We start from the raw sequence: 5,517 nt of genomic DNA, 5'->3' as shown, positions 1-5,517 counted from the left end.
GATGTTGTCCGACTGGATCAACACCGGCTGACCCTGAAGCAGCGGTTTTGCCAGGCTTAGAGCATTGTAGATCGCTCTTAGCTCCAGTATATTTATGTGAAGAGACGTCTCCAGGTTTGACCACACGCCCTGGAAGTTTCTTCCCTGTGTGACTGCTCCCCAGCCTCGTAGGCTGGCATCCGTAGTCACCAGGACCCAGTCCTGTATGCCGAATCTGCGGCCCTCTAACAGATGGGCACTCTGCAACCACCACAGAAGAGACACCCTTGTTCTTGGTGACAGTGTTATCCGCTGATGCATGTGCAGATGCGATCCGGACCATTTGTCCAGCAGATCCCACTGAAATATTCGTGCGTGGAATCTGCCGAATGGAATTGCTTCGTAAGAAGCCACCATCTTTCCCAGGACTCTTGTGCATTGATGTACTGACACATTTCCTGGTTTTAGAAGGTTCCTGACAAGTTCGGATAATTCCCTTGCTTTCTCCTCCGGGAGAAACACCTTTTTCTGAACAGTGTCCAGAATCATTCCCAGGAACAGCAGACGTGTCGTCGGGGTCAATTGAGATTTTGGAAGATTCAGAATCCACCCGTGTTGTTGAAGCACTACTTGAGTTAGTGCTACTCCGACTTCCAGCTGTTCTCTGGACCTTGCCCTTATCAGGAGATCGTCCAAGTAAGGGATAATTAATACGCCTTTTCTTCGTAGAAGAACCATCATTTCGGCCATTACCTTGGTAAAGACCCGAGGTGCCGTGGACAAACCAAACGGCAGCGTTTGAAACTGATAATGACAGTTTTGTATCACGAACCTGAGATACCCTTGGTGTGAAGGGTAAATTGGGACATGCAGATAAGCATCTTTTATGTCCAGGGACACCATATAGTCCCCTTCTTCCAGATTCGCTATCACTGCTCTGAGTGACTCCATCTTGAACTTGAATTTCTGTATGTACAGGTTCAAGGATTTCAGATTTAGAATAGGTCTTACCGAACCGTCCGGCTTCGGTACCACAAATAGTGTGGAATAATACCCCTCTCCCTGTTGTAGGAGGGGTACCTTGACTATCACCTGCTGAGAATACAGCTTGTGAATGGCTTCCAATACCGTCGCCCTTTCTGAGGGAGACGTTGGTAAAGCAGACTTTAGGAACCGGCGAGGGGGAGACTTTTCGAATTCCAACTTGTAACCCTGAGATACTACTTGCAGGATCCAAGGGTCCACCTGTGAGCGAGCCCACTGTGTGCTGAAAATCTTTAGTCGACCCCCCACCGCCCCTGAGTCCGCTTGTACAGCCCCAGCGTCATGCTGAGGGCTTTGCAGAAACCGGGGAGGGCTTCTGTTCCTGGGAAGGGGCTGCTTGCTGCCCTCTCTTACCCTTTCCTCTGCCTTGGGGCAGATATGACTGTCCTTTTGCCCGCTTGTTCTTATAGGACCGAAAGGACTGCGGCTGAAAAGACGGTGTCTTTTTCTGTTGGGAGGGGGTCTGAGGTAAAAAGGTGGATTTCCCGGCAGTTGCCGTGGCCACCAGATCTGATAGACCGACGCCAAACAATTCCTCCCCTTTATACGGCAATACTTCCATATGCCGTTTGGAATCCGCATCACCTGACCACTGTCGCGTCCATAAACTTCTTCTGGCAGATATGGACATCGCACTTACTCTCGATGCCAGAGTGCAAATATCCCTCTGAGCATCTCGCATATAAAGAAAAGCATCCTTTAATTGCTCTAAAGTCAATAAAATACTGTCCCTATCCAGGGTATCAATATTTTCAGTCAGGAAATCCGACCAAACCACCCCAGCACTGCACATCCAGGCTGAGGCTATTACTGGTCGCAGTATAACACCAGTATGTGTGTATATACTCTTCAGGGTAGTTTCCAGCCTCCTATCAGCTGGATCCTTGAGGGCGGCCGTATCAGGAGACGGCAACGCCACTTGTTTTGATAAGCGTGTGAGCGCCTTATCCACCCTAGGGGGTGTTTCCCAGCGCGCCCTAACCTCTGGTGGGAAGGGGTATAGTGCCAATAACTTCTTAGAAATTAGCAGTTTTCTATCTGGGTTAACCCACGCTTCATCACACACGTCATTCAATTCCTCTGATTCTGGAAAAACTACAGGTAGTTTTTTCACACCCCACATAATACCCCTTTTTGAGGTACCTGCAGTATCAGAGATATGCAAAGCCTCTTTCATTGCCGTGATCATATAACGTGTGGCCCTATTGGAAAATACGTTTGTTTCTTCACCGTCGACACTAGATTCATCTGTGTCGGTACCTGTGTCGACTGACTGAGGTAAGGGACGTTTTACAGCCCCTGACGGTGCCTGAGACGCCTGGGCAGGTACTAACTGGTTTTCCGGCCGTCTCATGTCGTCAACTGACTTTTGCAGCGTGCTAACATTATCACGTAATTCCATAATTAAAGCCATCCATTCCGGTGTCGACTCCCTAGGGGGTGACATCACCATTACCGGCAATTGCTCCGCCTCCACACCAACATCGTCCTCATACATGTCGACACACACGTACCGACACACAGCAGACACACAGGGAATGCTCTTATCGAAGACAGGACCCCACTAGCCCTTTGGGGAGACAGAGGGAGAGTTTGCCAGCACACACCCAAGCGCTATAATATATATGGTAACAACCTTATATAAGTGTTGTTCCTTATAGCAGCTTAAATATATCAAAATATCGCCAAAAGGTGCCCCCCCCTCTCTGTTTTACCCTGTTTCTGTAGTGCAGTGCAGGGGAGAGTCCTGGGAGCCTTCCTCACAGCGGAGCTGAGCAGGAAAATGGCGCCGTGTGCTGAGGAGAATAAGCCCCGCCCCCTTTTCGGCGGGCTTTTCTCCCGGAGTTTTAGATATCTGGCATGGGTTAAATACATACATATAGCCTCAATGGCTATATGTGATGTATTCTTTTGCCCTAAAGGTATTAAATATTGCTGCCCAGGGCGCCCCCAGCAGCGCCCTGCACCCTCCGTGACCGTTTGGTGTGAAGTGTGTGACAACAATGGCGCACAGCTGCAGTGCTGTGCGCTACCTTCATGAAGACTGAAGAGCCTTCTGCCGCCTGTTTCCGGACCTTCAATCTTCAGCATCTGTAAGGGGGGTCGGCGGCGCGGCTCCGGGACGAACCCCAGGGTGAGACCTGTGTTCCGACTCCCTCTGGCGCTATGTGTCCAGTAGCCTAAGACTCCAATCCATCCTGCACGCAGGTGAGTTGAAATTCTCTCCCCAAAGTCCCTCGATGCAGTGAGCCTGTTGCCAGCAGGACTCACTGAAAATAAAAAACCTAAAAACTTTTTCTAAGCAGCTCTTTAGGAGAGCCACCTAGATTGCACCCTGCTCGGACGGGCACAAAAACCTAACTGAGGCTTGGAGGAGGGTCATAGGGGGAGGAGCCAGTACACACCATGTGATCCTAAAAGCTTACTTTTTTGTGCCCTGTCTCCTGCGGAGCCGCTATTCCCCATGGTCCTGACGGAGTCCCCAGCATCCACTAGGACGTTAGAGAAAGAAACTTGAATAAGTAAACTCCACAGCGGTGACCAGCTGGTTCCAGATAAATAAAATACCTAGCCACCATCCAAACGTGTTGTGACTTTTGAGGCTGTCTTTTGTGGGTTCTCCGTCCTTCTGCCTAGGGTTCATCGGTAAGGTCCAGAAGAAGCTGACATATACGTTGCTGTAGAAACAGGTAGGACCACCTACACCTAACTGCTTCCCTCATCAAATAAGCCTATGTGGGACATGTGTGTGAGCAGGAAGGGGTGTATAAGGGTGAGAAGCCGACTATCTGGTGACCCCTGGCCCCCGGCGAGATCCCCCAATAACTTGAGACCACAACGATCTTGGGCAAACTTGGTCACAGCTTTATTGAAAATAAACCAATACAGAATAAATCGCAGGGCAAGGAAAGAATGCGTGAGCAAGGCTCTTATAACCATGATCGTAAAAAATTGGGTGGAGGCGTGCCCGGCCCAACCGTGTGGGCGCGCCACATCCCGCCCCCCCCCGTATACCTATGGGTGGAGGCGTGCTCGGCCCAACCTTGTGGGCACGCCGCATCCCGCCCCCCCGCCTACCAGCGTATGTGGGTGCGTTCGGCCCAACCCAGTAGGCACGCAACATCCGCCCCACCTGGGGACCCCGACCCCATGTGCATACCACCTTGAACTGGCACGCAGCCCGTGCGACCCAACCGTCCCAAGTCGGAGCCAGGCGTGCGGCCTGGTGAATATGACTGGCCGTCTGCCATCCCCTTACGTAACATTCCATACCATGCCTTGCTCACCACTTTCCCCACGCCGCTCCCAGAGACTGTGACAATTTTTGATCCCCACACTGATCGTAACCACATAACATTCCAGTTATTAACGCGTTCCCAAATAACATTTCTTGCGTATACCTCCAATTTAATGTTTTTTTTTTTTTTTTTTTTGTACGTGACCATAACAACAATATTTTAATCACACATTACAATGAATTACCCTTCACCTGCTCACACCGCAATATGGTTTTTCACACAAGAAAGGCTTGGTATAGCCTCCCACTGGGCTGGGTGGGTGGGCAACCATTCCGGTAAGAAGTGACTCCTCTCCCTCCTGCTTGCTCCTTAAGAACGCTGCGCTGGCACTGCTCCCCTAACCGCGACCGCGCTGCCCCACTGGTCCGCTGGCTACCGTAGGTGCCAAAACGGGGACGGGCTCCCCTGCCCGCCCCCCTGCCTTTCCCGCCGCCGGCCACGCGCCCCCCCGCGGCCCTCCCCCTTAGCCGGCTCCGGGCGCCATTTTGGCGTCCTTTGCCCCTATAAGGGTGAGAAGCCGACTATCTGGTGACCCCTGGCCCCCGGCGAGATCCCCCAATAACTTGAGACCACAACGATCTTGGGCAAACTTGGTCACAGCTTTATTGAAAATAAACCAATACAGAATAAATCGCAGGGCAAGGAAAGAATGCGTGAGCAAGGCTCTTATAACCATGATCGTAAAAAATTGGGTGGAGGCGTGCCCGGCCCAACCGTGTGGGCGCGCCACATCCCGCCCCCCCCCGTATACCTATGGGTGGAGGCGTGCTCGGCCCAACCTTGTGGGCACGCCGCATCCCGCCCCCCCGCCTACCAGCGTATGTGGGTGCGTTCGGCCCAACCCAGTAGGCACGCAACATCCGCCCCACCTGGGGACCCCGACCCCATGTGCATACCACCTTGAACTGGCACGCAGCCCGTGCGACCCAACCGTCCCAAGTCGGAGCCAGGCGTGCGGCCTGGTGAATATGACTGGCCGTCTGCCATCCCCTTATGTAACATTCCATACCATGCCTTGCTCACCACTTTCCCCACGCCACACAAGGCACCCGGGGCCGACGCCCCACCCTGCGACCCCACCCCTATAAGCACACTCGCTCCAACGCCTCCTGCAAAGCGTTGTTAAACAAATCCAAACCCACGTCGGACAGGTGCACTCCATCTCCCCGGTATAAGCCCTGGCACCTAGACGAGA

Source organism: Pseudophryne corroboree, chromosome 6 (genome assembly GCF_028390025.1).
Source record: "Pseudophryne corroboree isolate aPseCor3 chromosome 6, aPseCor3.hap2, whole genome shotgun sequence".
Lineage (NCBI taxonomy): Eukaryota > Metazoa > Chordata > Amphibia > Anura > Myobatrachidae > Pseudophryne > Pseudophryne corroboree.
Note: the sequence above shows the minus strand (reverse complement) of the source record.